General features: G+C 45.2%; 1 pseudogene; it reads left to right on the forward strand.

Moving 5' to 3' along the window:
• Positions 1-2977: 2977 nt before the first annotated feature.
• The window catches only part of LOC129082264 (actin-related protein 2/3 complex subunit 1B-like), a 60355-nt pseudogene continuing 38549 nt past the window's right edge, over positions 2978-24783 (forward strand).

Below are 24783 nucleotides of genomic sequence, written 5' to 3' on the forward strand. Positions count from 1 at the left end.
CACCTGTGGCTTTGCTGACCACACCACCCATCCCAGTGAGCGCGGGTGAGCGGGGGGCGTCTGGCCTCTCAGGGATGGAAACCAGGGCTCTGACCACAGGAACGAGCCCTCAGATTGCCTGTTGATGACTGCCCAGGGCAAAACCGGCGTCACCTGGCCTGACTGGCGTCTCTTTCTGTGTTGCTGGGCAGGCATGCTAAGGGAGGTGGGGGGAAAGGTCTTGGGCCAAATAACACAGGAGACTTAAAAGCAATTTGGTTTAGACCTCAAGGATTTCCAGTCCTGTCTGAGAGAAAAGAATGCCCAATGGCCACACTGAGAGGGGAGGCAGTAAGGGAACCATTAGGAAAGCTAAGTTCTGCAGCACAGAAGACTGTCTTTGGACCTAAAATATGCCTCTGCACTGTCCTCTGTTTTCCTCTCGATCGTTTTTAAAATGAAGATTTCTTGTTCCAGGATGAGTCCTTAAATTCAACAGAGATTTTCAGAAGATCCTGGATTTTGAAATGACTGAAAGCTGAGAGATAATGTTATAAAAAATGCTCTGATTAAAAAAAAACAAAAACAAAAACAAAAACAACACTGTACTTGCCCCGTGTCTTCTTTGAAAATTCTAATATGAGAAAGTGAGGGCAACTGAAAATCAAGTCCAATAGGCTGCATGTCTCCAATGCCATGTTGAAATGTTCAGGGATGCGTGAGCAGTCTCATTCAGACCCACTCCTAACCTCGAGCTGCAGCAGAACCTTGTGGAGCCCTTTGTGGCCACACAGCTGAACGGAAGACACAATCTGCCTCAAATAAGTTCCCCTCTGCAGAGGCAGGTAAAACCACCCCCAAATAACTCACCCATGCTGAGGCGAGAAGTCAAGATGATCTGGGGATCCCAGGGGAGAAAGTATTAGTAGCTATCGGGAAGGTTCGTTTATCCTACCTCCATTTTGAGACCCGCTATGTGGCCAGCAGTGTGCCGGATGCAAAGGAAAAACTTCAGTCCCAGAGGAATGGTCCTTCATCCCGCAAAACTGACAGGAGGAGAACCCAGGATCACAGCGCCAGGACGTGCACAGGAGCAGATCCGTGTGGAGGGCGATGCAGTCGGATCACAGGGAAGCCAATTTTCTCTAAGGGGCTAATCAAGCTCTACAGAGGGCGTCGTGTCTGGAGGGAGTGCTGAAGGTGAGGCGAGGGTGCCAACTGGCCAGGGGCAGGGAGGATGTATAGGGAGAGCATTGCAGAAGTTGCTGCATGTACAGTGATGTGAAACATAACGCATCTCAGCATGTTCCAAGAATTACAAGGGCTTTACAGTTGTTGGATTTATAGAATCCAAGGGAGAAAGGCAGCCAGCAGAAGGGCTCATAGACATGTGAAGGATACGAATTCTTTCCTGCAGACAATGGGCCTCTACTGGAGTCAGGGAACAAACCTCTGAGAATTTGAACAAAGCTAAGGCCACACTTCCCAAAATGTTGCACACACAGATACAAGTTTGCCTACAATTTCAGAGGGGCTTTGGAGCCCTGGGCCGTGAGGACAAGAACCCCCCTGCCTCGGAACCCCAGAGACTCACTGCTGGAATTCAAGCTGCAGAAAGACTGCCAGACCCTCACTGCAGAACCTCGACCCAAGGGGCAGAATGGGGGCTGGTCACTGTGAACCAAAGCAGAAGCCAGTGGGAGGCTGGTGCACAAGTCTCCGCACTAGTGAGGGACGAGAGCCCAGCCCGCATCCAGCGCGATAACATTTCCTCACTTCTAACATGTCGAGTGCATTGCCGATTTAGTACCAGCTATTGGAGGGAGGAAAATAACAAAACGAAACAGAGAACTCCAGAGTAAATGCAGTTGTTTTGTAATCTAGTGTTTTTCATCGAGGATTTTTGGTTGGGGCAATGGAAAACAACTCTGATTACTTTAACTCATCCTGGTAGCCCCGGGTGTCTCCAAGAAATAATGGGGAGGCTTGCACACGAGACATGAGAGGGTGGGAATGGGCAGGAGCCCCGCGCACTCAGGCAGCTGGAGTCCTGTGCTGGGAAAGCCCTGTGTGGCCCCCACCCCCACGGCTCTCTTCCTTGGGAGTGCGTATTTTGTACTTGGATCCGGTCCCCTCCCCAGTGATGAGCAGCCCCAACCAACCTCCATGGAGTGGTGAAGAGCAGCGCCCTGAAACAAGGAAGGAGGGTGCAGCACCACTGTCAGAAAACATAAAAGTAAAAAAATAAAAAGACAGAATGATGGTAATTTAAAAACAACAGATTTGCACCAAAGTGACAAAAACACACATGAGCTCAGACCCTTACATTTTCTTCTTCTTCAGTCACAGTAGGAGATCACTAAATATTTGTTGAACTAGGTGCTGCTTCAGCAAATATTTAGTGATTGCCTACTATGCGCCAGGCTGCTGGGAATGACCGCAGTGAAAAAGTAAACAAAACCCCTGCCTGCTCCAGGCCTTGCGCCCCAGTGGAAGGTGGACTCACACATCTTCAGGGTCAGACTCTATAGATCCTGGTTGTTTCTGGCATTCACAGGTGTGTCTGGAGTTAAAGGATATTATCATAATCTACCCACGTTTTGGACCTCTTTGTCACCGTTAGGATCACCAGTACAGTGCTGAAGTCCATCAAAGAACCTCTAATTTCACCCATATTTCCTATTTAGTTGAGTCCAAAACCTCACTGTCTCTCTGTCCGACTACCTGTTGCTTGAAGTCACCTGGAGCTTCCTGAAGAGGGAATTGGCATGCCCAGGCAGAGTGCGAGTCAGGCATGGGAGACACACACGTCACTGTCCTCTACCTTCAATTCTGATACTGGGTGGTGCACACCCAGGCAGTCTTACATGCCGAACGTAACTTGCGATGATGCGTCGTAGTGTGACTTTTCAGCTAAAATCATGGACACCCGAATTTAAGTTTAACTCCATCTATTTGTGTCCCCACGAACACAAACGATGGAGCTGTTGCTCCCGCAATGACGCCACAATTCACCTCCTGGCTGGTGGCAGCATCTGGGTCTCAGAAATGTCAGATCGTGAACAATCGTGGGTCTTAGAATAGGCAGTGCAGCACAGTCAGGAAGTAGGTAGCCAGGAGAACGTATCAGGAACAGGCTGAGAGAAATGTTCAAGGGTGAGTCACATCGCGCTTCTCTTTTGGCCAAAGTCAGGTCGATAGAATCCCCATGTTTCCAGCCTCACAGAGCTGCAGGCATCGCAGAGCAGGGAAGTGAGCAGTCCTGCTCCGACAGCTTTCTCAGGCGCACCAGCACCCTGTGATGATTGGATGTGATGAGGCAAAGTGCACTCATCCCCCATCCTCCTGCTGAACCCACCGGGCCCCCAGCCAAGTGTCCAGACCTCGCGTCCCTTCCCTTCAAAGCCTGGCAGCCCCCAGCTCTGAGCACAGACTGAAGGAGGCACAGAGTGGCGGGAGGGGTCAGCCCGCCTGACCCAGGGATGAGGACTGTCTAGGGTTTCTGGGGGCCTGCGGAGTTCCGGAGGGCTAGGGCAAACTGCAGAGTAATCGGGGCGGCGGGAAGACTGAAATGCAAGAATAGTCCTCGTAGGCTCCCAGGACAGGCTCTGCAGACTGGAGGGGAGACATAGATGTTTGTCTGGTTGCATAGTTCAGGCGTGTGAACGTCAGACGCAAGAAATCTGCTCCTCAGTGTCTTTCCAGAAACTATGACCCCTGGTGCTCCCCCTCCTCTCCGCCAGACTTCCAATCTGTTCTTTATTATTTCACGTCACGTGCTTCTGGGGACTTTGTTAGAAACTCCGGTCCTGCCTTGTGCCCCAGTCACCCTGCAGTTAGTGTGTTCCTCTGAACGTCGCTGAATAAACTGCTCGTTGCTTTTAGGACTGGTCAGATGTTCTCCTTCTCCCTGCAGAGGAGAGCCCCAAACGGGCCCTGTCTGCACAACCTATCCACGCAGTGGGAAGTCCCACTGGCCATCCCTCTGCTCCTGGCCACATGGGTCTCCACTGCTCCCTGAAAAGGGCGCATTTCCCACCGTTCTAGAATTCTCGATTGCGTTTGCACCTGTACTTAGGAGGCCAGCCACTGTGCCCTGTGCTTCTCACACTGTTCCGACCAGCTGTTCCCAAGCAGGAGGGTTTCAGCGGGTGAGCGGTCCCCCCGCCACGCTTCCTTGGTGTGCAAGGTGGGCTGAGTCCCAGACCGACGTCCACGTGTTCCATGGGAGCTGGTGACACAGGAGCCACGCATAGGTGAGCTTGTCTGGGTCAGTTAGAGAGTGAGAGCACCAGCTGGACCACAGGAGGCGTCAGGAATCCATTGAGGGTGCACCTGCACTGGGGTGGCCTACCAGCCAGGGGAACGTGTGTGATGTGCTGCTTGTGAGGTGTGTCTCCTACCTGTGTGGCCCCTTCGACATGAGCCCCAGGCTCTGTCCTGCGTCCAGGAGGAGAATGCCAGGGGCTTGAGAACTTGGGAGGGGAAAAAAAGTTATGTCTTTGTTTTCACTGTTTTGTAACCATGTTTCCTTCCACTATGACTGTGGGTAACAAACCACAACAGCCTCTGTGCCACTTGGTGCTCTGTCAGCATTAGAGGTCTCAGTCGTGTCATCTCATCCTGAATCACTGTGTGAGCTCGTCACTGTTAACATTATAGACACCCTCAGACCCATTGCTCGGGCTTATTCGCTGTGTTAGTAAAGAAACAGCCATATTACCACACCACAAATCTGTGCCTTATCCTCTAAATGTGATTCTCAATAAAATGGACCTTCCCTGTGATCACAAGTTCTGTTTTAAGCATTATCCTGAAATGGGGTCATGCAGTGGCCTCCTACAATGTGCCCCCCATATTACTGGACCTCACCAGCCCAGCTCCACCTTCCAATTGCTTGGCAAGTACCTTGTGGGTCCATGAAAGGCCATGTGCCCATGAGCACAGGGGGCAGAAGGCGTGGGAGCCCTTCCCAAGGGTTGGGTTGCTGTAAACGGCGGCTGTCTCACCTCACCTCTTGGGTGGGTTTCCCTCCAGATTGATTTCCGCCCTCCCCCGGGCTGCACTACACCCCTGGCTACCCCCACCCATACAAGTGACCTCAATTTTCTGTCCCTCGGTCGGCTTTTGTAGGATGCAGACTTAGGGTGCGGGCTGCTCCAGGCTGCACGATCCCAAGCTCATGGCCATTAGCCTAAAATCTGACCTTTCTCCAGGGGTGTCCACGGCAGCATTTCTCCAACTGAAGTGGGGAGGGCATGATCTCAGAGGGTCACAGGTCCTCCATAAGGTCTCTAAAGACCGACAACATCATGTGGTTGATAATCTTTGAAAAAGTGTATTATTACGTCTTTGAATCATTTACTCGACCGCTGGTAACCTGGCGCCGTTAAGGAGAGGTCCCAGTGCCGCAGCTGCAGGTATGTTTATGATCGAGTTGTCCGGAGGCAATCATAACACAGATACAAAGTGCAACTGGTACATTCCAGCCAAGAGGAAACCAAAAAAAAAAACAAACAAAAAAAAACCCACCAAAAAAATCCCCCATAAAACCAGCAGGCTTGGAGAAGTCCTAGTAGAAAAAAATAAATAAACAATCGCATCATCACACAATCAGCACGGTTCAGGTGTGCAGGTTCAGAGCACACACCATTGCTACAAGGGCCACAGTGACCTCCAGGGCCACGGCTGAGTTAGAACAAACAGAACGTATTGCTTTTTCATTTTGTTTCTATTCAACTCACAGTTTTTATAGGGTTTCATTAGAACTAGTAGCATAAGGTGTTTTATCAAATTGGTACACATTTGTTCCAGTTATTATTGATGTGTAACAAATCACTTGACACTTGGCGCTTAGAACAGTCAGTCATCTTTGTTTCTTCTTCATTCTGTGTGTTGGGAATTCAGGAAAGGCTCCACTGGGCGGTTTCCAGTGCAGACCGGGAGTCATCCGAAGGCTCACCAGAGTCACACTTCCAAAACAGCACACTGGCCTGCTGACCGTGGGCTGGGAGTGGAGCCAGGGCCATCCGTTAGAACACCTAAAGTCACCTTCCCAGCACAGAAGACTCAGGCAGGTCCGATGGCAGCGGAATGGCATTTCTGACCCTGCATCCCCAGCGGCTGCTCCACTTCCACCCCCTCTCCCAGCCCACCCAGACTCAAGGGAGGGGCACTTATGTCGCATCTTCTTGGGAAGAGTGTCATAGAATTCAGGAGCCGTGTTTGAAAAGCTACAATATTCAATATTATAATAAACACAAGACAAGTCAACAATAGAGACCCTTGGAGGGGATGCTTACGTTACTCGACTTTGGAAGAACCTGGACTGGGGAACACAGGCAACTGACTGGAATCCTACAGTGTTCTGAAGGGCTGGATCTCCTATCTCCCAGTCCAGCTGAGGGTCAGCGAGCTGACCAGTTCTCTAGAAGGCTTCCGTGGGTCCTCTTAAACCTAAAACCGTGGGTGGGTCAGAGAGTGGCGGTGTAAAACAAACTGCATAGGAGGGGAAAGTCTTTCAGAACAAGTGTTTGGATTCCCCCTTTCAAAAAGGACATGGTCAAGAGGAAACTACAATACTCCAATAGTTTTCTAAAACTCTACAGTATATTCGATATTTTCACTTGATTTGTCTCATCTCGTTGTATTTCACCTCTAACTAAATGTATCACCAAAGTAGAAGCCACCACTTAAGGTATGCCTGAAAGACTCTGGGCAGAATCTTTCTTCTCTCATGCATAAGAAATTAGAGGGAGGAAAATTCATCAGAAAGAAAAAGAAAAAGAAAACTCACCAACTAAGAAACAAACAAACAAACAAACGAACAAGCAAGCAAACAAAATGTGCAGGATTATTTGGTTGGTTTAGTTTTCCTCCGTAAAATAGAAGACACGTTTTTCATTTTCACCACTAATTTTTTTGATTTGGGTGTTTTGAGTATGTGGGCTCTCTCCTGCTATTGGCTTCCAGTGGGTAGAGGCCAGGGGTGCTGCTAAACACATTTCAATGCATAAGACTGCCCCACAGCAAAGAATTATTTGGCCAAAATGTCAATAGTACCAAGAAACTTTGCAAACCACTTTAACATGTTCGATCAGTCACAGCACCTCCTCCATACACCGCACAAATCCTTTTTTGTGTTTCAGTTGCGTTTTTACCTTCCTTGAAATAATGAAGCCTAATACGGCAAAATTTTGCGTACTTTTTTTCCATCGTGAATCCTAAAATGGTTGCACAAAAATTCACCATTTTGATAAGCTTTTTTAAGCGCACTCTGAAATGACTGCTGTCACAGCACAATGTAACAAAGTTGTTTCAAATGAAGTTGAAGACAACTAGGCACTACTAGGGCCATCGTACTGAAAAAAACTAAACGAACTTTTTGGCCAACCCAATAAATGCACCCAGTCTAAGAAACCAGGGGTCAAGTGAGGACCGAAGTATTCAGACCACAGCCTACAGCAGAAGTGGCAAACTTTTCCTGTAAAGAGCAGGTCGTGAATATTTTAGGCTTTGCAGACCAGGCCTACCACTGCAAGAGCTAGAAGGAAAGGATGGGATCGAAAAGTCATTCACTTCTTTATCTAAGGAAGAAAACGCATCACCTGCCCCTGGCTTGCCAAGCCCTACTCTGAGATCGAGGACCCAGTGGACAATCATCACTGCCCAGGGGGTTCCCCTTCAAGCCAGGAGACAGATGGGGATGACGTTAAGGACCTTAAGGCCTCAGACCAGACAGGCTGTGATAAAGCAGCGACTTCATTCAAAGAGACTGGAAGCCTCCAACTCAGAGAGGAGCAGTGGCCACTTCCATTTACAGGGTGTGTGGAAGCTTGAAAGGGAATTAGGAAGGGAAGGCTGTGGTGGGAGTGGGGCAGGGGAGAATTCTGGGACTTTTGGAAGGTGGATCAGATGTGAGGCGAGTTGTTGATGTGGGAGAAAGGACGAGGGGAAAGAGAGGATGTGGAGGAGGGTGGGGAGGATTTCTGGAGAGAGGAGCTGAGTGGGGCTGTAGGGGCTTAGACCCAGAGTTCTTGGTGGGAGCTCAGAAGGTTCCAGATCAGTAACTCAGGGAAGACAGGGTGGGGCTGCAGAGGCAGAGAGGATGGCCACGCAGGGAGGGAGCACTGAGGACTCTTTTTGCACTGCTTCTGGGCTCCTGGGAAGAAGCCATTAAGGACATTGTGTAGCGACTAGGAAGGGGCCATGTTGGAGGTTTGGGGAGAGACAGAGGGGGGCACACAAAGAGTAAACACGATTGCCATATGCCATGGGGTGTGATGAGGCCACACCAGGATCATGGTCACTGTTATGAAACCAGCGTGTGGGTTGTATGTTCCTGAGAGCTGGAGAGCCAGGGGTTTCCAGGTGGAAATGACATGAGAGAGGAGAGAGGATGGCTGAGGTAGGAAGTGACATCATGGGCTGCATGTGTCTCTGAGTCTGGGTGAGGATCAGGTGGTCAGGAAGAGGCCGTCAGGGCATCTCTGTGAATTCGGAAATCCTAGGAACCAGGACAGGAGTTGTGTTGGAGAGCAGAGCATGTGCCAGGAAAGGGGGCACCGGCCCGGGGCTCTGAAGACAGCTGCAGCAAGGAGAGGATGATGTGGGGAGCATCCGTGATGACAGACTCACCACCGGAGGCTTTAGAGATTCTCTAAAGGAAGGGAATGGTCTAGAAACAGCATCGAGGAGTGAAGACACAGTTCCCACACCCAGGCTCTGTGGAGAGGGCAGAGGAAGGGTGTCCTCTGGGGCAGGAGCCACAGGGAAAGGGGACCTTCAGGCACAGTGCAAAAGCAGGGTTTGCACTCGCACTGTGTTAAGAGAATTCAAATAATTTATTATGATACTAAGAGCATCTGTTGATGTCTTCCTATAAACCCATAAAAATAACTTCACATATAGGCACTGGCCATGTTGCTTATTGCTGTGACAAAAAAGAAAAAAAATCTGACCCAGAAACATCTCTATACTGACCCATGGGATCCAATAGACCCTTGTGTCTTTACATTACATTAAATACGTTGGGTAAGTCCTTTTGGCAGGCAGCAAGTTTTATCCCACGTAGTGTGCTGTCCATTGGCCACTAACAGGAGTCATTTTGTTGTGGGAATGACCGGTTAAGTGAATTTGGGCAGAGAGGCAAAAGCCAATCATGAAATAGACTTTGCATGTGAAGGCGAGCCTGCTCCAAGACAGAGGAAAAAAATGTATAAAACGATTTGTGAGACAGCCTCGAAGGATACAATTATTATTCTTAAGTTTTTCACTTTGCCTTCAACCAAACAAGCATTTATTGACAAAGTATCCTGCATCAGGATGTAGGTAGAGCTCTGGAGCAAGGCATATTCCTCATCAAGATGTAATGTGGTTGCCCTGACCAGTGTGGCTCAGTTGACTGGGCATCGTCCCACGATGCCAAAAGTCACTGGTTCGATTCCCAGTCAGGGCACATGCCTGGGTCATGGGTTTGGTCCCTTGATGGGGTGCACACGGGAATGGGGTCCAACCGGTCAATGTTCCTCTCTCATGTTGATGTTTCTCTCTCCCCTTTTCTCCCTCCCTCCCTCTTTCTCTGAAAAAATAAATAAATACATTTTTAAAAGAAGTATAGTGTGGTGACTTCAACAGCAAAGATATGAACACAGTGTTGTGAGAACTTGGTAGAAGTCTGAGCTTCTACCAGGGGTAGGGCAGGATATTCCTAGGACCTTGGAAAAACCTAACAAGCTGTGTTAGTCAGCTTGGGCTGTGTAACAAGGCTCCACACACTGAGTGGCTTAGGCAGCAGACATCTATCGTCTCCCAGTCCCGGAGGCTGGAAGGTCCAAAATCAAGGGGTGGGCAGGGCTGGTTGCCCCTGAGGCCTCTCTCCCTGGTGTGTAGACTGCTGTGTTCTCTGCGTCTTCGTGTCGTCTTCCATTTCTGCGTGTCCATACCCTAATCTCCTCTTTTTATGACACCAGTGATATGTGAATAGGGCCCACACGGATGCCCTCATTTTAACTTAATTACCTCTTTAAACCCCCATCTCCAAATACAGTTAAATTTTGAGCTTTGGGGGTTGAAACTTCAGTGTGTGAATCTGGGGGGACATGTCAATCTGTGATGGCCAGTTGATTCCAAACCAACAGAAGTACTTGCACTGGCTGTTGGTCTGTTTCCTCCCTGTAGAGAAATCTCATGAGACACACACAGTGTTCTGCTCAGAGGTTGGGCCTTAAGAACGACGTCACAGAAGGATGATCCAAGCAGTATTTTCCAACCTGCAGGGCACAGCCACTCGTGGATCCCGAAATTAAAGTAAGTTAGTAGGTTAACAGCCACCTTTTCTAATGGAACCTAACAGGACAGAATAAATCAGAAGAGAAAGATAAGGAGATGAGACGAGATGTAGTACAGTAATGGCAAATATTGTGTCATCTGACTTTCACTGCAGCGTTTTGCATGTCGACACGCATGGGGGTTCATGCATGCTGCGTGTGTACAAATGGACCCCGGTGTGGAATGTTTTCCTTTTTTCGCTGTGGCTTGTGTTGGAAGATGTTTTTGAAGCTCTCTACACTGTGTGAACTTGAAAGCATATTGATTCTGCCTTTTAATGTATATATATGGATCTTGGTTTCTTATCTGTTCAGCTACCCAATGTGTTTTGGTTGGAGCATTTAAACCTTTTACATTTCAGGTGATTATTGATAGATATGTATTTACTCACATTTTTTTTTTTTAGTTTTTTTTTAATTAATTTATTTACTTTTTAAATACATTTGTCTCTGCCTTCCCCCCACCTCTTTCCCTTGCCCCCTCCCACCTTCCCTCCCTCAGCTCTTCCCCTTTGGTTTTGTCCATGAGTCCTTGCTATATGTTCCTTGACTTTCCCCTTCCCTTCCCTTTCCCTGCCCCCCGCTTCACTGTTGTCTCTGTTGATTTCTTTTCCTTTCAGTGTTGCTGGTCATATTTGCCTTGCTTCTTTGCATTATTGGTTAGGTTCCGCTTATAGGTGAGATCATATGGTATTTGTCTTTCGCCCCCTGGCTTATTTCGCTTAGCATGATGCTCTCCAGTTCCATCCATGCTGTTGCGAAGTTTAGTACTTCTTTTTTCTTTCTGCTGCGTAGTATTCCATTGTGTATATGTACCATCATTTTTTGATCCAATCATCTACTGATGGGCATTTAGGTTGCTTCCAACACTTGGCTATTGTAAATTGTGCTGCTATGAACATTGGGGTGCATAGGTTCTTTTGTATTGGCGTTTTGGTGTTCTCAGGGTATAGTCCCAGCAGGGGAATCGCTGGATCAAAAGGCAGTTCCATTTTCAGCTTTCTGAGGAAATTCCACACTGCTTTCCATAGTGGCTGCACCAGTCTGCATTCCCACCAACAGTGGACTAGAGTTCCCTTTTCTCCACAGCCTCACCAGCACCTGTTGTTTGTGGATCTGTTTATGATGGCCATTCTGACCGGTGTGAGGTGGTACTTCATGGTGGTTTTGATCTGCATTTCTCTAATGGCTAGTGATGCAGAGCATCCTTTCAAATGCCTCTGGGCCCTCTGTATCTCCTCCTTAGAAAAGCATCTGCCCAGGTCCTTTGCCCATTTTTTGATTGGATCGTTTGTCTTCTTGGAGTCAAGTCGAGTGAGTTCTTTGTATATCTTGGAGATCAAACCTCTATCTGATGTATCATTAGCAAATATATTTTCCCAAATGGTTGGCTCCCTTTTCATTTTGCTGATGTTTTCTTTAGCCGTGCAGAAGCTTCTTATTTTGATGAGGTCCCACTTGTTTATTCTTTCCTTTATGTCCCTTGCTTTAGGAGACATATCAGTGAAAAAATTGCTGCGTGGGATATCTGAGAGTTTCCTGCCAATGTTCTCCTCGAGGACTTTGATGGTGTTGCGACTTATATTGAAGTCTTTTATCCATCTTGAGTTTATTTTTGTGTATGGTGTCAGCTGATGATCCAATTTCAATTTTTGGCATGTAGCCATCCAGCTCTCCCAACACCATTTGTTGAAGAGGCTGTTATTGCTCCATTTTATGCTTCTGCCCCCTTTGTCAAATATTAGATGTCCATAGAGACCTGGGCTTATTTCTGGGCTTTCTATTCTGTTCCACTTTTCTGTGGGTCTGTTCTTGTGCCAGTACCAGATTGTTTTGAGTATAGTGGCTTAGTAGTAGAGTTTGATGTCCGGTATTGTGATCCCTCCTACTTTGTATTTCTTTCTCAAAATTGCTGCAGCTATTCGAGGTCGTTTATGGTTCCACATAAATTTTTGAAATGTCTGTTGTATTTCTGTGAAATACGTCATTGGTATCTTAATAGGGATTGCGTTGAATCTATAAATTGCTTTTGGTAGTATGGACATTTTAAGGATATTAATTCTTCCAATCCATGTGCACGGTATATGCTTCCATTTCTTTGTGTCTTCCTTAATTTCTTCCTTCAATGTTGTATAGTTTTCTACGTACAGGTCTTTTACCTCTTTGGTTAATTTATTCCTAGGTACTTTATTTTTCTCTTGCTATATCGAATGGTATATTTTTCCTGATTTCTTCTTCTCCTATTGCATTGCTGGTGTACAAAAACGCCTTTGATTTCTGAATGTTGACTTTGTATCCTGCTGTTTTGCCAAATTCACTTATTAGGTTGAGGAGTTTTTTGGTAGAGTCTACAGGGTTCTCTATGTACACTATCATGTCATCTGCAAACAATGATAGTTTTACTTCCTCCTTTCCTATTTGGATGCCTTTTATCTCTTTCTCTTGTCTGACCACTGTGGCTAGGACTTCCAATATGATGTTGAAAAGAAGCGGTGAGAGCGGACATCCTCGTCGTGTTCCCGATCTTAGTGGGAAAGCTTTCAGTTTTTGCCCGTTGAGTATGATATTGGCTGTAGGTTTTTCATATATGGCCTTTATTACGTTGAGGAATGCCCCATTTATTCCCATTTTGCTGAGTGTTTTGATCATAAATGGGTGCTGTACCTTGTCAAATGCTTTTTCTGCATCTATCGAGATGATCATGTGGTTTTTGTCTTTTCTTTGATTTATGTGGTGTATCACATTTACTGATTTGCATATATTGAACCATCCCTGCATCCCTGGGATGAATCCCACTTGATCGTGATGGATAATCTTTTGAATGTATTGCTGGATGCGGTTTGCCAATATTTTGTTGAGGATTTTAGCATCTATGTTCATCAGCGAAATTGGCCTGTAGTTTTCTTTCTTTGTAGGGGCTTTATCTGGTTTTCGGATCAGGGTGATGCTGGCCTCATAGAAGGAGTCTGGCAGTCTTCCCTCCTCTTGGATTTTTTGGAATAGTCTGAGAAGGACAGGGGTTAGCTCTTCCTTAAATGTTTTGTAAAATTCTCCTGGGAAACCGTCTGGCCCTGGACTTTTGTGTGCTGGGAGTTTCTTGATGACTGCTTCAATTTCCCCAACTGTTATCGGTCTGTTCAAGCTTTCTGTTTCTTCCTCCTTCAGTGTTGGAAGATTATACTTTTCTAAAAATTTGTCCATTTCATCAAGATTTTCAAATTTCTTGGCATATAATTGTTCATAATAGTTTCTGATGATCATTTGTATTTCTGTGGTATCAGTTGTTATTTCTCCTCTTTCATTTCTGATATTATTAATTTGGGTCCTCTCCCTTTTTTTCTTGATGAGTCTGCTTAAAGGTTTGTCCACTTTATGAATCTTTTCAAAGAACCAGCTTCTGGATTGGTTGATCCTCTGAATTGTTCTTTTTGTCTCTATGTCATTCAGTTCTGCTCTAATCTTGACTATTTCCTTCCTTCTACTTGCTCTGGGATTTATTTGTTGTTGTTTCTCCAGTTCTTCAAGTTGTAGTGTTAGGTCTTTTATTTGAAATGTTTCTATCTTTTTAAGGTAAGCCTGTATTGCTATGAACTTCCCTCTCAGGACCGCCTTTGCTGTGTCCCATAGGTTTTGGACAGTTGTCTGTTCATTTTCATTTGTTTCCAGAAATTTTTTTATTTCTTCTCTTATCTCATTATTGACCCATTCATTGTTTAATAGTGTACTGTTCAGTCTCCATGAGTTTCCAAGTTTGTGAAGTTTCTCTTTGAGTTTGATTTCGAGTTTCAAGGCCTTGTGGTCTGAGAAAAAGTTTGGTATTATTTCAATTTTCCTGAATTTACTGAGGCTTGCTTTGTGTCCTATCATGTGGTCTATCTTTGAAAAACTGCCATGAGCATTTGAAAAGAATGTGTATTTTTCTTCTTTGGGATGTAAGATTCTATATGTCAGTTAAGTCTCTTTGATTCAGTGTTTCATTCAGCGCCACGATATGTTTATTAATGTTTTGTTTGGAAGATCTGTCCATTTTTGACAGTGGGGTGTTGAAACCCCCTACTATCAGTGTGTTGCTATCTATATCTTTTTTGAAGTCATCCAACAATTTCCTTATAAACTTGGGGGCTCCTATATTGGGAGCATATAAGTTTACAATGTTGATGTCTTCTTGATAGATTCTTCCTTTAAGTATGATAAAGTGCCCCTCTGGGTCTCTCTTTATGGCCTTTGCTTTGAAATCGACTTTGTCTGATACAAGTATGGCAACGCCAGCCTTTTTCTCATGTCCATTTGCTTGGAATATTATTTTCCATCCCTTTACTTTCAATCTGTGTAGGTCTTTTGCTCTGAGGTGGGTCTCTTGTAGGCAGCATATGTGTGGGTCATGTTTTCTTATCCATTCAGCTACCCTGTGTCTTTTGATTGGGGCATTGAGTCCATTCACATTGAGAGATATTACTGATAGAAACTTACTCATCTTTTCTCTTTGTACTTGTGTTCCTCTCTGTCTCATTCTTTTCCTTCATCTGCTTAAACCAGTCCCCTTAGCATATCTTGGAGTGCTGGTTTGGTAGAGATGTATTCTTTTAGCTTTCTTTTGTCTGGGAAACTCCGTATTTCTCCTTCTATTTTAATGGAGAGCCTAGCTGGGTAGAGCAGCCTTGGCTGTAGGCCCTTGCTTTTCATGGCTTGGAATATTTGTTGCCATTCCCTTCTGGCCTGTAGTGTTTCTGTTGAGAAGTCAGCTCCTAGGTGTATTGGGGCCCCCTTGTATGTTACTTTCTCCTTCTCCCTTGCTGCCTTCAGGATTCTCTCTTTGCCTTTGACATTTGCCATTTTAATGATGATGTGTCTTGGAGTGGACCTCCTTGGGTCCTTCTTGAGTGGGGTCCTCTGTGCCTCCTGGATCCATGAGAGCCTTTCTCTCCTCAAATTAGGGAAATTTTCCATCATTACTTTTTCGAGGAGGTTCTCTATTCCTTGCTCCTCTTCTTCTCCTTCTGGTATCCCTATTATGCGGAAATTATTGCGTTTCAGGTTGTCCTGCATTTCCCTAAATGCTTCTTCATTCTTTTTGAGCCGTTTTTCCATTTCTTGTTCTTTCTGGGAGCTTTTTTCTACCTTGTCCTCCATCTCACTGATTCGATCCTCAGCTTCATCCAGCCTGCTTTGGATTCCTTCTACTGTGTTCTTCAATTCAGAAATGGTATTCTTCATATCCTCTTCTGTCCTCTTGATAGTTTCTATGTCCTTTTCCAGGCTGATATAGTTTGCTGTAAGATCCTGATAGTTTCTCTGCAGTTTCTCATAGTTCTCTTTGAGCTGGCTGAGCTCATTGAGCTTCCTTAGAACCATTGTTTTAAATTCCATATCTGATAGTTCCCTTGCCTCTATTTCATTTAGCTCTCTCTGTGGGGAGTCCCCTTTTCAACTCATTTGGGGAGAACTTCTTTTTCTTCCCATTTTTGTGAGAGTCTGTTAAGTATTTTTGTCCTTTACTTTTCTTTCTGGGCTTGCCTCTGATGATGTCAGTTGTTGACCCTATAGGGCCTTGGGTTGTTTGTTTGAGCCTTTCAGGAGTCTAATGCCTGTGTCTGACTCCTGCTTGGAGCAACTCTGTGACCCCTTCGGTCAGGGCTGGGCTATTTTTTGGGATCTCTCTGCACTCTCAGGAGAGCTCCTTGAGCACGTTCCCAGCGCGGCAGGGTCCCCCACCTGCCTGGGGTTGCATGTGTTTGCCCCAGACCAGGGGGCTTATTCGCGACCTCCCGTGCTCATCTGACCTCCCTGGCACTCGAGCTTCGCGGCACTGGTCAGTTTAAGGTCTTCTATTGTGTGTTTTCCCCGCTTTTGGCTCTTTGGGTGCGTTGCTTGCCCTCGCCAAATGGGGACTACGGAAATGGGAGGAAATCAGCTCTCCGGTTAATCCTGTTTCTGGTCTCTCCTCCAGGGATTCTGGGCAGCTCTACTTATTTTGTGGGCTGCTCCGCAATCGCGACGGGTAGGTCAATTTATGCCTGCCCTTGCCCCTCTGTGCAATCCCTCGCAGGCCGTATGGGTGCCAGTCTGTGTGAGGCCTTGCCAGCAGGTGCAAGCGTTCGCCAGCCTGCGTGGGTCACACACACGCTCGCCAACCCTCGCCAGTCACTCGGCGCAAGTGTGCGCGCCTGCTCTGGGTGTTTTGGGGGTGTCTATGTTTGCTTTTCGGCTTTTGGCTCTTTGGGGGTGTGGCCTCTTCCCGCGCAATGGAGACTTCGGCAAGGAGAAGGAGTCAGGACTCCCTGGTTCCTCCTCCCGTTCTTTCCCCAATGCCTCCGTTTCTAGTCTCCCCTCAGGGGCCTCTGGACAGTTCTGTGACCCCTTCGGCGGAGGATCCAACCCCTGTGCGGACTGCGTTTCAATCACAGGCAGTCTGGTTCATGCGCGCCCCGCTTCTGCCTCTTTGGGGTCGCGCCTTTCCAGCCCACAATGGAGACTACCGAACAGGGAGGGAGTCGGGACTCCCCGGTTCCTCCTCCCGTTCTTTCCCCAACGCCACTGTCTCCAGTCTCTCCTCAAGGCTCTCCCAGCCAGTCTGCACTCAGCCCCGCAGCTCACAGGCGCACAAGCTGTGTGCGGAACGCACAAAAGGCAGGTTAATTGATTCCCTTATGCCTGAGCGAGATGGTAACTGCAGAGTGGGAAGTGCGTTATCACCCGGGCTCCACCGGCCGCAGTGTCAGTTCTCTTCACAAAGTTTTCCTCACCAGTCTTTTCCCAGGCACCAGCCCACCCTGCTGCCGCCTGTACCCAGCGATCAAGGAGGGTGGCTGCCGCTGCAACTTTTGCGTTTGCCCTTTAAATGTCTTTTTGCATCCCCAGCCACTTGTCTCTGGCAGAGAGTGCCCCTAAGCTTTTTGGGGTCGCGTTTTGTCTGTATTTTCTCGGCTTTAGCTGCTGTAGTTTAGGGGTTCCTGTTTATGATTCAGACCCCATTCTTCTCGGGGGGACGCTAACTGGCCGTTTCAATGTCCCTCTGGTGCCAGTGCCCGTGCGCACCCAGTCCACGCTCTCGAGCCTCCACCGCAAATCTCACCCGTTGGGATGTGTGAGAGTCGAATCCGCTGTCTGTGGCACCAAGGCTCCTCTCCCACTATCGCTCCACTGCTTTCCAGGTGATTACTCCATTATTTAGTTGCAATTCCAGTTTGGTTTTGGGAGGAGGTCAACGTGACTCCCTTTCACTCCTCCACCATCTTTTTCTCTCTATTTACTCACATTTTATTGTTAGATGATTTTCCTCCTTTTTTTTTCTTTCTCCTTTTTTCTTCTTCTTCATAAATCAAGCCCCTTAATATTTTTTGAGGTGTTAGTTTGGTGTTAACAAGCTCCTTTATCATTTATTAGTCTAGGATGCTCCCCAATATTCCTTCGATTTTAAATGATAGCCTTGCTGGATAAAATAACCTTAGTTGTAGGTCCTTGCATTTCATCACCTTGAATATTTCATACCAATCCGTTCTGGCCGGAAATGTTTCTGTTGAGAAATCAGATGACAGTCTAACTGGTGCTTCCTTGTTTGTCACTACCTGATTTTCTCTTGCAACTTTTAGGGTTCTTTCCTTGTCTTTAATCCTTGCCATGTTAATTATAATGTGTCTCAGTGTGGGCCTCACTGGGTTCAACTTGTTAGGGACTCTCTGACCTTTCTGGACTTGTGTGTCTTTTTACTTCACCAGATTAGAGAAGTTTTTGGTCATCACTTCTTCAAACAGATCCTCAATCCCTTGCTTGCTCTCTTTTCCTTCTGGTAGTACGATGATGCTGATGTTCTTATGTTTCATGTTGCCCAAAATGTTTCTTAAGCACTCCTCATTTTTTAAAGTTATTTTTTCTTTTTGCTGCTCTGCCTGGATGCTTTTTCTACTTTGTCTTCTAAATCACTGGTTTGATCCTCTGCTTCATCTAATCTACTGCTATTTTCCTTTCCTGTGTAGTATTTATTTCAGATATTGCATTCTTTATTTCTAACTGGTCCTTTTTTATGGTTTCTATGTCTTTTTTCAAGCTGTTTAGTATCCTCATAATCATTGTTTTAAACTCTCTATATGATAAATTGTTTGCCTCCATTTCATCTAGCTCTTCTGGAGAATTCTCTTGTTCTTTCATTTCAGGTCTGTTTCTTTGTCTTCCCATTTTGGCTGCTTCTTTGTATTTGTTTTTATGTATTAGGTATATCTGCAAAGACCCTGGTGTAGGCCTTTGTCAGATGCTGCTTGTGACTGGCCCTGGGCAACCTGTTTGGAGCTATCAGAGATCTGCAATATGTGGTTCCCTCTTCTGAACCTGTTTGTGTGCAGAAAGCACCGCATTGAAATGTAAAAGAAACAGATGGACTTGGTTTTAATACTATATTTCATTTAACCCAAAATATTCAAAATATCATTATTTTGACATGCAATTGACACAGTAAAGTTCAATAAGATTTTTTTTTTCATAAGAAGCCCTCAAACTCTGATGTGTATTATATACTTATAGCACATATCAAAGTCAGCAAGTTACAGTGCAAGTTCTTTGTAGCCACATGTGACCAGCAGCTACCAGGCATGGGTGCCACCTCAAGGATGGGCTCTGTTTGTAGACTGTCACACACCAGGCCAAGTATGCTGCTGATCAACTGGAGGCTCAGATGATGGGTTCTAACAGGCCTTGGATGTGTCTTTGTTGTTGAAGCTATTATAAAAGCATGTACATTACATATCAGAGTGACATGCAATATGAAAGGGGAAATCCAGAGTCCCATCAGCTTGAAACAAGACTGTTTAATGTGTGTTTCCTTCCTCTAGAGCCATGAGGGAAGGCTCCTGTACAGGAGGACCTTTGTACCTGAAGATGGGAGTATCTGTCTGAAAATGGTCATGTCAACACAGGTTCCACACCCCTCTGCAGCATATACAGATCTTTGGACAAGTCCACCCTTGTGACCTGTTTGAGTTCTGTGTAATAGCAAATTATTTTCTGAATGTTTGTGCAACTGAGAGAAGGGAGAAAGCAACTCAAAGTTTATTGGTCCTTGGCTTTGTCTGCCACAACAACTGGGATCTCAGTCTAGATGCTTCTTTTATCCAGGCCCTGTGTGCAAAAACATGAAGTGGGTGAAATGCATAATGTCTTGGGTGAGCCCCTTTCTGGTGACGTGATTAGAACTGTCCACAGATAACATTAATCTAGGTGAAATCAGTTCTATTGGTGCCTTTGACTGGTTAGGATTTTAGGAAGCATTCCTTTCTTTTGAGAATTCATTCCTAAGGTACAGGGCATAGGATTCCTGAATAGGGTATTTGGGAATTATCTCACACAAATTATTTTAGAAATGCTGTTTTAAATAATCTGCAATTTCTAGTATTAAGAAAGCTTGTTATATCTCTCCCCAACCCACCAAAATTTGTGTTTATGAAATGAATGTAAGCCAGTAAGGAAGGAGGAAGCAGAAAGCTAGATTCTATAGGACAAAAAGGACACATGCATTTGAAGAACACACATACATGGATGCTCATGAGCACTTTTAATGGGGATGCTAATGGACATATTGGTAGCTGCTGTCAACGTAAAAAACATTCAGGCCTGTAGAGTTTTGTGAGTTTATTTGAGCCAAACTGACAATTGCCAGGAAGCAAAATCTCAATGGATTGAGAAATGCTCCATGGAATGGCAGTTTAGCGCCTTATTTTATACATTACAAACAAAAGAAAAGGCAATACTGGCTGGTGTGGTTTGGTGAATTGAGCACCGGTCTGCAAACCAAAAGGCTGATGGTTTGATTCCCAGTCAGGGCACATGACTGGGTTGCAGGCCAGGTCCTTTGTGAAGTATGTGAGAGGCAACTGGTTGATGTTTCTCTCCCTTTCTCCCACTCTTCCCCTATCTCTAAAAATAAAATAAAATCTAAAAAGAAAAAAGAGAGGGCATAAGGAGATTATTGGAAATCCACTGGTGATAGATTAGGAAGGTGGGAAAAAGAAAAGAAACTTCTGGGATTGGGTAAAAAGTAAAATGACAGAAACTTACTTTTACACGGGTGGGTACGGGATAGTGAATGGTCAACAATTAACATGATAACAGTAACAATGAGGGAATTTGTGGTCTGCCTCCTGGTGCAGTACCTGTGCTTTGAGGGATCCCCAAAAACAAAATTTGACATTCCAAAGATATGTTATCATAGATGCAAAAAAGACAATAGACAGGCTCAGTTAAGGTAAAAACTGACTTTTGTTAGGGGAAAAGTACCAGCCAGGAATATGACTACCCACCATGAATTGCTTTTAGTTAGAAAATTTTAATTTCAGACTATTCTATATTGTTACTTTAGTTCTCTGAGTTCGTAAGGCTGCCACACAGGCCCCCCTGAGCTTGTCAGATTTCACATGTGGGCACTTTTCTTCCACACAGCCATTAACCTCAGTCACACAAGGCCACTGCATGTGCACTTAATGGCAGTAAGTAATGCTTTAGGGGCCTAATAGCCCAGCTCCCTAGTGACCTTCCATGACACAGAGAAGTGATGGACATATGAAAAAATAAGTGTTGTATGGAAAATTTAGAAGATGGTATTAGTGACCTGTATACTTGCTGAAAATACAGATTTGGGGCCCAAACCAGGAAACTCTTACTTGAGCAACCACTGTGGATTGAAGTGAAACTTCCAGTACCAAGGAGAAAGAGAAGGAATTTGGGGTTCTGTGTGCTCCCTGCTTCTCACAGATCCCAGCTGTCTCTCTGTCCTTAACATCAAGGAGGACAGGGGTAGATCTGGGAAAAGGCAGATGTGTTTTCTGTTTCTTGACTGTGAGTTTTCCTGACCCTAGATTTCAGAGTCACCCTTCTGATGGCAAATAAGGACTACTTTTCTTCCTGGGCATCTGTCAGTCATTATTTAATTAAGCACATTGGGAATGCATCAGCACATTGTGAAAGTCTTAAAGGGAAAAATACTTCAGTGGATTTTAGTCTCTATGAAGTGATCATCCATGTATCAGGTTGTCTGTGAATGAGGACGTGCTGCATTCCTCTCTCTTGTAGTTTAAAATATGATGTAATCAGAACATGGACAAAGACATAAATACATTTTCACAGTGGATGTGTTACAGGTGGCAAATAGGCACATAAAAAGATGTTTATCAGAGAGATGCTAATTAAAACCACAATGAGATATCACTTCACACCAGTAAGAATGGCCATGATAAACAAATCAACAAACAAGTGCTGGTGGGGTTGTGGAGGAAAGGGAACCCTAGTACATTATTGGTGGGAATGCAGACTAGTGCAACCACGCTGGAAAACCGTACGGAATTTCCTCAAAAACCTAATAACGGAACTGCCTTTTGATCCAGAGATTCTACTGCTGGGATTACACCCTAAGAATCCTGAAACATCAATTCAAAAGAGCCTATGCACCCCTCTGTTTGTAGCGGAGTTTTTTACAATAGCCAAGTGCTGGAAACAGCCTAAGTGCCCGAAACAGCTTAAGTGCCCATCAGTAAATGAGTGGATTGAAAAACTGTGGTACATTTATACAATGGAATACTATTCAGTAGAAGAAAAGAAGGAACTCCTATCCTTCGCCACAGCATGAATGGAACTGGAGAGTATTACAGTAAGTGAAATAAGCCAGGTGGCAAGAGACAAATACCATATGATCTCACATAAAAGAGGAACCTAATGAACAAAACAAACAAATGAGCAAAATAGAACCGAAGACATGGAAACAAGGAACAGACTGACAGGGACCAGAGGGGAGAGGGGTGGAGGATAAGAGAGGAAAGAAGGAGAAGGGCCTAGTTAAATAAAAAGTATAAATGACCCATGGACATGGACAATAGGGTGGAGATTGACTGTGGGAATGGGGGTGGGTGGTTGAGGCAGGGGAGAACAACAGGGGAAAATTAGGACAACTGTAATAGAACAACAATAATAAAAAAATATGCTTAATGCCATTTGCTATGAGGAAAATTCAAATTAAAACCACAGTAGAGTGTCACTACAGACCAACAGAATGACTAAAATAAAAAATATTGACAACACCAAATGCTGGTGAAGATGTAGAGAAATTTAATCTCGCCTACATGCTAGTGGGCATTACTATGGAAAACAGTTTGGCAGTTTTTACAAAACTAAACATGTGCTCTGGCCAAATAGCTCAGTTGATTAGAATGTTGTCCCAATGTAACCATGCAAACTGGGATTTGGCTGCTTGTCACCCTTATATGTGACCCAATAATTTGTGAAGGAAACAGGTTTTTCTTAACAGGGTTCCAACTTTAAGGCGGATGACAGCACTCCTGCTCTGAGACTTTCTCTTCCATGAGACCCAGAACTTCTCTTGCTATCCAAAAGACTACATGCCAAAATCATGCCCAGAAGTTCCCCGTTTCCTTATCTGTCCTTAAGCCAGTTGCACAAACGGATCTCCATCCTCTCTGGCATGTGCACTTACGGGTTTCAAAGTTGCCATCTCTTTGAAGCAGCTCTGTCTTTCAGGACCTGGGGTGTGTTGCCCTCAGTCTTGATGTAGTGGTCCAGAATCCATGTGCCGTGCTGCACTGGATCATGGTGTCTCAGAGGCTGGAGCCCAGGGAGGCATGTCTCAGCAAGGGACCCTGCCTCCGGCAGTGGGCTTCTGTCCATGCAGGGTCTAAGCTTCTAGTGGGCCAGGTGTCTGCCTTGTCCCATGAACACTCCTGTCCATGTAGGAAGCAGGGCCAGAGGCCCAGAATGTCAAAATACCAAAAGCCCAGAAAGAGAGCTTGCACCAATCCCCAAAGCCCCATACCAAGAGGGTGATTTCTCCATACCAAGTACCTGTACCGAGAAAGCAAGCCTTTCTACAACTTTGCTTTTAAAATGCCCTCCCAAAATCCCACATGCACAGGAAGCCAGCTTTTCCTAAAGTGCGTCAGTGTCAGCCATTTCTCTCAGTTCCCCAGTGTCTTTGACCTTTTTTCAGTTGCCATCTTTAGTCAGGGCAAAAGCTTCCAAGCCATGCGCACGCAAGCATCTGTTTGTCCAGAGTAGGGCATCTTGCCCCCACAGCTTGCACAGGTGCTATATGAGCTTCCCCCTACAACCTGCTAGGTCAGGAGGGGCTCTGTCACCACACTTCTCACAGTCATTTGTCTTTGTTTACAGTTTTTCCTGGCAGCAGCCTCCTCCTGCAACCTCCTTCTTAGGGAAGGCATGGGCTGCATTAATCTGCCTTTGTTATGCAATGTGCTTTAAGCACCGTGTCTTATGCTCCATTGGCTCCTCCCTGCTTTGGAGAAGGTGTGGTATTTTTAATCTGCTATCTGGGCAGCCTTATTTCCCCCTTGCCTCTTTGCAGGATTTGGAGGTAGGGTTCCCCTGTTTTCCAGGGGCCTCTTGTCCAACCTACCCCTTACACTAATATGCCAAGGTGGCTGGTTTAATACCTGGTCAGGGCACATACAAGAATCAACCAGTGAATGCATTCCCTCTCTCCCTCTCTTTCTTTCAAATCAATAAATAAAAACAAAATTAAAAAAAAAACAAACTAAACATACAATTACTATATGATCAAGCAAGTAAACACTTCAATATTTATCCCAGAGAAGTGGAGATTGATGTTCACACAAAGCCTACATTAAAATCTTCACAGTAGCTTTTTTTATAACAGCCAAACACTAGGAACAACCCAGATAGTCTTCAGAGAGTGAATGGTTACACAAAGCCTGGTGCCTCCTTACCGTGGAACATTGCTCAGCAGTCAAAAGAACTATTGGTTTATGCAACAAATTACAAGGGAGTTCCACTGAGTGAAAAAAAAAAAATCCAAACTCAAAAAGTTACATACCACATGCTTCCATTTGTATATCATTCTTGAAATAACAAAATCACAGAGATGGAGACCAGACTAGTGAAGTTGAGTGAGTACCCAGGGTTAGGGACTGGTATGGGAGAGAGAGGCAAATTCACATTAATACAAGGGGGCCTGAAAGTAATAGAAATGTTCCGTATCTTGACTGTGTGGATGTCCATCTCCTGGCTGTGATGTCATCCTGCTTTTGTAAGATGTCGTTTTCGGGAGAAACTGAATAAAGGGTATTCACTGCATTAATTCTTATAACTGCATGTGAGTTTACAATTTTCTCTAAATAAAAGGTTAATTTAATATGATAAGGTGTCACTATTTTACACACTGTAGACCCACATTTATACTATTTGCTTACCTCTGCAGGCATTCAAATTTCTGAATTCTTCTAAATGACAACTAAATGGCCAAATGATTAATTGACCATTTAAAAGAGGTTATTACTTAATATTTTTTTTCCTTTTTACCTCACTGAATTATTTCCTCTTATATATATCACCAAGGATATAGATTTGGAAGTACTGTATAACTTTAAAAAAAATATGTAAGGATCATTAACAATTAGGAATTGAGACTCTGAAATGGTTTTGCTAAACCTTTTATCATAGAATGGCT

Source organism: Pteronotus mesoamericanus, unplaced genomic scaffold (assembly GCF_021234165.1).
Source record: "Pteronotus mesoamericanus isolate MK-2021 breed Mesoamerican mustached bat unplaced genomic scaffold, CSHL_Meso_final scaffold_125, whole genome shotgun sequence".
In the NCBI taxonomy this organism is placed as follows: Eukaryota; Metazoa; Chordata; class Mammalia; order Chiroptera; family Mormoopidae; genus Pteronotus; species Pteronotus mesoamericanus.